This window comes from Salmo trutta, chromosome 5 (assembly GCF_901001165.1).
Source record: "Salmo trutta chromosome 5, fSalTru1.1, whole genome shotgun sequence".
NCBI lineage: Eukaryota > Metazoa > Chordata > Actinopteri > Salmoniformes > Salmonidae > Salmo > Salmo trutta.
This window is the reverse complement of record NC_042961.1, coordinates 12,263,774-12,274,656: the sequence shown is the minus strand read 5'-3', so window position 1 is coordinate 12,274,656 and position 10,883 is coordinate 12,263,774.

The following is a 10,883-nucleotide window of genomic DNA, read 5'->3' as shown; positions in this document are numbered from 1 at the left end:
ACGTGACCCTCCAGCATGACAATGCCACCAGCCATACTGCCTGTTCTGTGCATGATTTCCTGCAAGACAGGAATGTCAGTGTTCTGCCATGGCCAGCAAAGAGCCCGGATCTCAATCCCATTGAGCACGTCTGAGACCTATTGGATCGGAGGGTGAGGGCTAGGGCTATTCCCCTGAGAAATTTCCGGGAACTTGCAGGTGCCTTGGTGGAAGAGTGGAGTAATATCTCACAGCAAGAACTGGCAAATCTGGTGCAGTCCATGAGGAGGAGATGCACTGCAGTCTTAATGCAGCTGGTGGCCACACCAGATACTGACTGTTACTTTTGATTTTGACTCCCCCTTTGTTCAGGGACACATTCCATTTCTGTTAGTCACGTCTGTGGAACTTGTTCAGTTTATGTCTCAGTTGTTGAATGTTGTTATGTTCATACAAATATTTACACATGTTAAGTTTGCTGAAAATTAACACAGTTGACAGTGAGAGGACGTTTCTTTTTTTGCTGAGTTTAGAAGGCATCATCAACTAGATTCAGCCACGGGCCTATTTTTTCTTCAGCAGATGGTCGTGGGGCCGGAATATAATTACAAATAATTTGTAGAATGCAAATTGACCGCAAGAAGCCCAAACAAATATAATGTTTGCCAAAAACAATAATTTCAAACCGTGCTTACATTTGCATTGTTCACTTGTCTCTCTATTATGCATGGGAATACTTGGGAACAGTTAAATGAAAATCACTTGGAGCTGATTTCCTGGTGTTTTTACAGTCTTATGTAAAAAAATGTTTTTTGTTGGTGCTCAGAATACTTTCGGGGCCAAATACAACCACGGGCCGCCAGTTGGGGAACCCTGCCATATAACATTCTAAGTGTTAGGCATATGTAAGGGTGTAATTATTTTAGTACATCAATACAAGAGGTTCTCACAGTATCTTGGCTTATTTACTCTTCTGTTTTCATGAGCCATTTTTGTTTTTGGAATGAATAGAATGGTTAGAGTTGGTAATAATGTAATCACAGTACTGTGGGTTCCTTTTACACAAAATAAACCCCTTTTTAGAGTTCAAAATTGCAATGCATACAATAAATGCTTCACATTCTTTGAATGAACCTTGACTCTGTTGCCTACTTTTAGTAACACAGAACATAGACACCAAGACAATAACATTGAAGCAAAACCCTGTACACAATGAGTGTATGACTTAACCTATGGAACCGGTTCCATAAACATTGAAAAAAAAATACCCCCAAAAAATAGGTAACTTTGCTTTAGCAATAAGAAGGCTTCACTATTATCACAGAGTATCTACTATTGTTTTGGTTGCCTCCATTTTTATTAACTCATCACTCTACCCGTCATCTCGCTACTCCACCCCCCAATTTTAGTTCACCCCTTCAAAGAGACTTTCCGCAATCCTCTATTTACTATCCTCAGTAATCGGTTGCCCTTTATTCATAGCCTTACACATACAGTGCATTCGGAAAGTATTCAGACCCCTTGACTTTTTCCACATTTTCTTACGTTACAGCGTTATTTTAAAATGTATGAAATTAAAAATGTTCCTAATCAATCTACACACAAAATGACAAAGTGAAAACAGGTTTAGACATTTTTGCAAATGTATAAAATATAAAAAACAGAAATACCTTATTTACATAAGTATTCAGACCCTTTGCTATGAGACTCGAAATTGAGCTCAGGTGAATCCTGTTTCCATTGATCATCATTGAGATGTTTCTACAACTTGATTGGAATCCACCTGTGGTAAATTCAATTGACTGGACATGATTTGGAAAGACACACACCTGTCTATATAAAAGATCCCACAGTTGACAGTGCATGTCAGAGCAAAAACCAAGCCATGAGGTCAAAGGAATTGTTCGTAGAGCTCCGAGACAGGCTTTTGTCGAGGCACAGATCTGAGGAAGGGTACCAAAAAATGTCTGCAGCATTGAAGGTCCCCAAGAACACAGTGGCCATCATTATTAAATGGAAGAAGTTTGGAACCACCAAGACTCTTCCTAGAGCTGGCCGCCTGGCCAAACTGAGCAATCAGGGGAGAAGGGCCTTGGTCAGGGAGTTGACCAAAAACCCGATGCCATCTCTGATAGAGCTCCAGAGTTCCTCTGTGCAGATGGGAGAACCTTCCAGAAGGATAACCATCTCTGCAGCACTACACCAATCAGGCCTTTATGGTAGAGGGGCCCAGATGGAAGCCACTCCTCAGTAAAATACACATGACAGTGGGCTTGTAAAGTGGTTGTTCCACTGGATATCATAAGGTGAATGCACCAATTTGTAAGTCGCTCTGGATAAGAGCGTCTGCTAAATGACTTAAATGTAAATGTAAATGGCTTGGAGTTTGCCAAAAGGCATCTAAAGACTCAGACCATGAGAAACATGATTCTCTGGTCTGATGATTCCAAGATTCCTGGCTTAGGAAGGCCACCAAAAAATCAGAAATTTCCATCCCCAATTACAACATTTTCCGACAAGATAGAACTGCCAAAGGGGGCGGAGTTGCAATCTACTGTAGAGATAGCCTGCAGAGTTCTGTCATACTATCCAGGTCTGTGCCCAAACAATTCGAGCTTCTACTTTTAAAAATCCACCTGTCCAGAAATAAGTCTCTCACCGTTGCCACTTGCTATAGACGCCCCTCTGCCCCCAGCTGTGCCCTGGACACCATATGTGAATTGATTGCCCCCCATCTATCTTCAGAGTTTGTACTGTTAGGTGACCTAAACTGGGATATGCTTAACACCCCGGCCGTCCTACAATCTAAACTAGGCCCTCAATCTCAAACAAATTATCAAGGAACCTACCAGGTACAACCCTAAATCTGTAACCATGGGCACCCTCATAGATATCATCCTGACCAACTTGCCCTCTAAATACACCTCTGCTGTCTTCAACCAGGATCTCAGCGATTACTGCCTCATTGCCTGCGTCCGTAATGGGTCAAACGACCACCCCTCATCACTGTCAAATGCTCCCTAAAACACTTCAGCTAACAGGCCTTTCTAATCGACCTGGTCCGGGTATCCTGGAAGGATATTTACCTCCTTCCGTCAGTAGAGGATGCCTGGTTGCTTTTTAAAAGTGTTTTCCTCACCATCTTAAATAAGCATGCCCCATTCAAAAAAATAGACATAGCCCTTGCTTCACCCCAGACTTGACTGGCCTTGATCAGCACAAAAACATCCTGTGGCATACTGCATTAGCATTGAATAGCCCCCGCGATATGCAACTTTTCAGGGAAGTCAGGAACCAATATACACAGTCAGTTAGGAAAGCTAAGGCTAGCTTTTTCAAACAGAAATTTGCATCCTGTAGCACTAATTAATAAAAGTTTGGGACACTGTAAAGTCCATGGAGAATAAGAGCGCGTCCTCCCAGCTGCCCACTGCACTGAAGCTAGGAAACACTGTCATCACCAATAAATGTACGATAATTGATCATTTCAATAAGCATTTTCCTAAGGCTGGCCATGCTTTCCACCTGGCTACACATATCCCGGCCAACAGCTCTGCACCCCCCGCAGCAACTTGCCCACGCCCCCCCCTAAAGTCTTTGTAACATAGATAGTCTGGTAACATCAGAAGGTGGGAAACGGAACCATATTTCGGTAATCCAACCAGTTGAAAATATGCGTTTGTACTTAATGAATATGATCTCAGATCAGTTGTTGTCTGAGACATTACTACTAATGACAGGATGACATAAACTGTATCTTGGAAAGTCGACACATTCTAGTTATCAGATTCACATGGAATTGTTGTGCAATTTAAATGTTTAAATATGAAACTATTTGTGAAAAGATGAAATGTAATTTTAGCTTCTTAAATGAGAGAACGGTTTGTCATAGAGAAACTCTGCTCACTCAGAGGCCCCGCCCAAGTGAACAGACATTGGTTGTAAACTATGAAACACGCCCTTCTCTTCACCCCGATATAAGTCCGTTGACGAAAATCCAACTTTCTGTTCCGAGGTTGTTAGGACGACGGTCCAACGTTAAAAGGGCTCAGATAATAACCTAACGAAATTAGCATCGTGTTCAATGTGAAGGTGACGATCGACACGCCGAAAGGATGAATTTCAACTATACCAGCCAGAATATAGCACAAGCTTAAAAGTATGGCAACTTGGTATGAACTTTGAACTCTTATTCACTCTAGAAGTGATACCCCCTAGCCGTTGAGTTAGCAGCAGCCGCTGTAAACGTGGGCTAGGAAAGGACGGATAACGTATCCAGTCTAACACACACAACGATACTACAACTTACCCTGTTTACCACCAGAGACATTCTTCAGAGGACGAGATCCCTGCTGTGCAACCTGGCCTTCCATCTATGTCCAACCTTTTGAAGCGCAGCTCAGAGTAAATATTCCTTGCATTTTCCTTTTCCAAATGGCCGGTTATTTAGAATGCATAAGATTCTGTATTTATGATAGCATAGCTTCTCCCTTTCTTACTCAGTCTTCCCACTCGTTCATTCAAAACCCAACCCCCTCTCTTTGTGTAACCAGCCGTCATAACTGTTCCGTCCCCTAGGGACGTTTTCCTTTATGACATCATTTGTAATCAATGTATGATCCATTCTGTGTAGATGTAATTCTGTGTAATTATTTAGGTATTTAGTAAATAAATAATTAAACCACATTTTGTATTGCTGATTCAACTTGTTAGCCAGGGTTCGTGAAAATAACCAAGAATTTATAACTTTCAGATGAGACTGAATAAGGTGAGGATTACATATTGACTGCTACTGATTTAAAAGATTACTAGGTCTTTAAGAGTTTATTCGGAAGATAACAGCTCTATAAATATTGTTTCCTGGTGCCCCGACTTTCTAGTTAATTACATTTACCTGATTAGCTTAGTCAGGTAATATTAATTACAGAGAAATTATTTTATAGAATAGCATGTCATATCACTTAATCCATAGCCAAAGACACGACAGTATTTTGCACCCCAGTATCTCTACTTGCACATCATCATCTGCAAATCTATCACTCCTGTGTTAATGCTAAATTGTAATTATTTTGCCGCTATGGCCTATTTATTGCCTTACCTCCCTAATCTTACTACATTTGCACACACTGTACATAGATTTTTCTATTGTGTTATTGACTGTACGTTTGTTTATCCCATGAGTAACTCTGTGTTGTTGTATGTGTCAAACTGCTTTGCTTTATCTTGGCCAGGTCGCAGTTGTAAATGAGAACGTGTTCTCAACTGGCCTACCTGGTTAAATGTTTTTTTTTTATTTATTTTTTTAAGATTGTACTCAGTATCATGCAGTATCATGCTGTTGGGATGTTTTTCAGCAGCAGGGCCCGGTAGACTAGTCAGTATCGAGGTTAAGATGAAAGGAGCAAGGTACAGGGAGATCTTTAATAAAAAGCTACTTCAGAGAGCTCAGGACCTCAGACTGGGGTGAAGGTTCACAACAACTCTAAGCACACAGCCAAGACAATGCAGGAGTGGCTTCGGGATAAGTCTCTGAATGTCCTTGAGTGGCCCAGCCAGAGCCCAGACTTGAACCCAATCGAACATCTCTGCAGAGACCTTTTTTTTGCCTTGTCATTATGGGGTATTGTGTGTGGATTGATGGGGGGGATTTAATCAATTTAAGAATAAGGCTGTAGCGTAACAAAAATGTGGAAAAAGTCAACAGGACAGAATACTTTCAAAATGCACTGTAGGTTATGCTTATTCATATACATTCTATATATAGGACAAAAATCTGAAAATCTTTCACAGGCAGTAGTGGTGACGAGGCACATTTAAAACAAACGGCCATTTTAACCCCTTGAACTTCTCCAAAAAGAAATAAGCTGTGATGAAACTCATTGTCCATTTAGGTTCTCTACCAGCTTGAAAATGTTTTGCCAAATATCTCACCATTCACATGTTATATATACAAATATTTTTCTTATTAGGCTACTGTCCAGAGCAATAATGTCCAATAATTTAAGCTAGTATAATGTTCATCACTAGGCCTAAAGTACCAGTCAAAAGTTTGGACACACCTAGTCATTCAAGAGTTTTTCTATATTTTTACTATTTTTTACATTGTACAATAATAGTGAAGACATCAAAACTATGAAATAACACATATGGAATAATGAAGTAACCACAAAAAAGTGTTAAACAAATGAAAATATATTTTATATTCTTCAAAGTAGTCACTCTTGATGACAGCTTTGCACACTCTTTGCATTCTCTCAACTAGCTTCACCTATAATGCTTTTCCAACAGTCTTGAAGGACTTCCCACATATGCTGAGCACTTGTTGACTGCTTTTCAATCACTCTGTGGTCCAACTCATCTCAATTGGGTTGAGGTCAGGTGATTGTGGAGGACAGGTCATCTGATGAAGCACTCCATTACTCTCCTTCTTGGTCAAATAGCCCGTGCACAGACTGGAGGTGTGATAGTCCCACTAAACGCAAGTCAGATGGGATGGTGTATCGCTGCAGAATGAAGTGGTAGCCATGCTGGTTAAGTGTGCCATGAATTCTAAATAAATTACAGACAGTGTCACCAGCAAAGCATCCCCACACCATCACACCTCCTTCTCCATGCTTCACGGTGGGAACCACACATGCGGAGATCATCTGTTAACCTACTCTGCGTCTCACCAAGACAGGGCGGTTGGAACCAAAAATTTCACATTTGGACTCATCAGACCAAAGGACAGATTTCCACCGGTCTAATATCCATTGCTCATGTTTCTTGGCCAAGCAAGTCTTTTACTATTATTGGTGTCCTTTGGTAGTCGTTTCTTTGCAGCAATTCGACAATGAAGGCCTTAGTCAAGCAGTTTCCTCTGAACAGTTGATGTTGAGATGTGTCTGTTACTTGGACTCTGTGAAGCATTTATTTGGGCTGCAATTTGAGGCTGGTAACTCTAATAAACGTATCCTCTGCAGCATAGTTAACTCTGGGTCGTCCTTTTCTGTGGCGGTCCTCATGAGAGGCAGTTTCCTCACAGCGCTTGATGGTTTTTGCGACTGCACTTGAAGAAACTTTCAAAGTTCTTGAAATGTATGCATTGGCTGACCTTCATGTCTTAAAGTAATGATAGACTGTAATTTCTCTTTGCTTATTTGAGCTGGTCTTGCCGTAATATGGACTTGGTCTTTTACCACATAGGGTTAGCTTTTGTATACCACCCCTACCTTGTCACAACACCACTGATTGGCTCCAATACATTAAGAAGGAAAGATATTCTTCAAATTAACTTTAACAAGGCACACCTGTTAATGGAAATGCATTCCAGGTAACTACCTCATGAAGCTGGTTGAGAGAATGCCAAGAGTGTGCAAAGCTGTCATCAAGGTAAAGGGTGGCTACATTGAAGAATCTCAAATATAAAATATATTTTTATTTGTTTAACACTGTTTTGGTTTCTACATGATTCCATGTGTGTTATTTCATAGTTTTGATGTCACTATTATTATACAATGCAGAAAATAGTCAAAATAAAGAAAAGCCCTTGAATGAGTAAGTGTGTCCAAACTTTTCACTGGTACTGTATATGTTGGCTAAACATTAACATGATTGACATCACTGTTGTTGTCTCTTGCTAGGCACATGAGGTTTTGTTATGTCTGCTAGGGTTGGGAGGAAATGTAACATAGTTTTAAAAGAAAATGAGGACCAAGCACGCCCACATTCTCATCGACAGGCTGTAGTGGAGCAAGTCGAGAGCTTCAAGTTCCTTGTTGTCCACATCACCAACAAACTAACATGGTCCAAGCACACCAAGACAGTCATGAAGAGGGCACGACTAAACCTACTCCCCCTCAGGAGACTGAAAAGATTTGGCATGGGTCCTCAGATCCTCAAAAGGTTCTACAGCTGCACCATCGAGAGCATCCTGACTGGTTGCATCACTGCCTGGTATGCAACTGCTCGGCCTCTGACCGCAGGGCTCTACAGAGGGTAGTGCGCACAGCCCAGTACATCACGGGCCAAGCTTCCTGCCATCCAGGACCTCTATGCCAGGCGGTGTCAGAAGAAGGCCATAAAAATTGTCAAAGACTCCAGCCACCCTAGTCATAGACTGTTCTCTCTACTACCACACGGGAAGCGGTACCGGAGTGCCAAGTCTAGGTCCAAGAGGCTTCTAAACATCTTCTACCCCCAAGCCATAAGACTCCTGAACATCGAATCAAATGGCTACCCAGACTATCTGCATTGCCCCCCCTTTACGCTGCTACTACGCTCTGTTTGTTATCTAAACATAGTCACTTTAGTAACTCAACCTACATATAAATAGGCCGTCCACATTGACTCTGTACCGGTACCCCCTGTTGGCCCTAGGCCTAATACTGTAGGTATACTATTGCCTATTATTTCCACAACCATGCGTAGGCCTATTTACTACTATATTACTGTTTTTTTATTGCTTTGGTGCAATTTTTCACAAGGATGTGGTACATTTTCACAACTCTTAGTACAAAATTCAAAGCAGATCAGCAAAACTCTAAGCACATTTTCAATTGATTAAGTGCAACACACAAAATCACAGTCATTTCACCAAACTGAATCAGTGTTTCATCTAGAAATCCATTTTTCACATTGCAATACATGTTCATATGAATTAATTTCCTTTCACAATGCAATGCTTTCTTTTACTTTTGATATGATTCTCTTCTCATTTGTTAAAATACATTTTACTATTACTTAATTCGACTGCTCTTAATTGACAAACCTATAGATTTTAAACTGGTTTGTCTACTACAGACTTTGAAAAAACACCAGTCTTAACATCAGAGAAGAGGCGACTCCGGGATGCTGGCCTTCTTGGCAGAGTTCCTCTGTCCAGAGTCTGTGTTCTTTTGCCCATCTTAATCTTTTATTTTTATTGGCCAGTTTGAGATATGGCTTTTTCTTTGCAACTCTGCCTAGAAGGTCAGCATCCCGGAGTCACCTCTTCACTGTTGACGTTGAGACTGGTGTTTTGTGGGTACTATTTAATGAAGCTGCCAGTTGAGGACTTGCGAGACGTCTTTTTCTCAAACTAGATACTCTAATGTACTTGTCCTCTTGCTCAGTTGTGCACCGGGGCCTCCCACTCTTTCTATTCTGGTTAGTGCCAGTTTGCTCTGTTCTGTGAAGGGAGTAGTACACAGCTTTGTACGAGATTTTCAGTTTCTTGGCAATTTCTTGCATGGAATAGCCTTCCTTTCTCAGAACAAGAATAGACTGATAAGTTTCAAAAAGTGCTTTGTTTCTGGCCATTTTGATCCTGTAATCGAACCCACAAATGCTGATGCTCCAGATACTCTAGTCTAAAGAAGGCCAGTTTTATTGCTTCTTTAATCAGGACAACAGTTTTCAGCTGTGCTAACATAATTGCAAAAGGGGTTTCTTATGATCAATTAGCCTTTTAAAATGATAAACTTGGATTAGCTAACACAACGTGCCATTGGAACACAGGAGTGATGGTTGCTGATAATGGGCCTCTGTACACCTGTGTAGATATTCCATAAAAAATCTGCCGTCAATATGCATATGTGTGTGTGTTAGCGTATGTGGTTTGTGTGTGTGTGCGTTGGAGTGTCAGTGTAGTATGTGTGAGTGTGTGGATAGAGTCTAGTGAGTGTGCATAGAGCCAGTGCAAGGGAGTCAATGCAAAACAATTAAAGATACATAAATAATAAAGGGGGTCAATGTTAATAGTCTGGGTAGCCATTTGATTAGCTGTTCAGCAGTCTATGGCTTGGTAGTAGAAGCTATTCAGGTGCCTTTTGGTCCCAGACTTGGCGCTCCGGTACCGTTTGCCATGCTGCAGCAGAGAGAACAGTCTATGACTTGTGTGGCTGGAGACTTTGACCATTTTTAGGGCCTTCCTCTGACACGGCCTGGTATAGAGGTCCTGGATGGCAGGGAGTTTGGCCCCAGTGGTGTACTGGGCCGTACACACTACCCTCTGAAGCGGCCTGCGGTCGGATGCCGAGCAGTTGCCATACCAAGCGGTGAAACCAGTACACCACTGGGGCCGAACTCCCTGCCATCCAGGACCTCTATACCAGGCCGTGTCAGAGGAAGGCCCTAAAACAATTCAGTCATGAGTCCAGTCAAGATGCTCTCAATGGTGCAGCTGTATAATTTTTTCTTCACAACTGCTGTTTTTTTGGGATCATAATAGTTCCTTAGTGATATGGACACCGAGGAACTTGTTGCTCTCGATCTGCTCCACTACAGCCCTGTCGATGTGAATGGTGGCATGTGGTCTTAATCAAATGATCCATAACCTATAGCAGGCCTGGGAAATTCCAGTCCTGACTACAATAATCACCTAATCATGATCTTCAGTTTAGAATGCAATTTGATTAAATCAGCTGTGTTTGCTAGGGATGGAGAAAAAGTGTGAAACCAATCAGGCCCGAGGACTGGAGTTGCCCACCCCTGGCCTATAGGCTATGAAGTGCATGCTCACAGAAGCACAGTTATATTTCTAAGATAGCTGCTTGGATGGTGTAAATAAAATATTCCAACCCTGAGCCCCGTCCTGCCCTGCTTTTGCTGATCAAAAACAGTTGTATGCTGCCTAACCAATAGCTGGGCTGTGTAAGCCTTAAGTGGCATTTCTGGAGGCTTCTTCCGAAAATAATTTTTGATTATGCCTAGTGCAAAAAATGCAGTTTGAAAATGAGAGTACAAAGATGAGAAGGAGGACCCGGAGGTTCACTTTGATAACTTGCTACTACAATAATTGATTTTATTAAAAACAATATGTTTTATTAAAAACAATTCTGTCCTAATATTTATATATTTCTTAATTCCCTTTTACTTTTAGATGTTTGTATATTGTTAGATACTACTGCACCGTTGGAGCTAGGAACAAGCATTTCGCTACACCC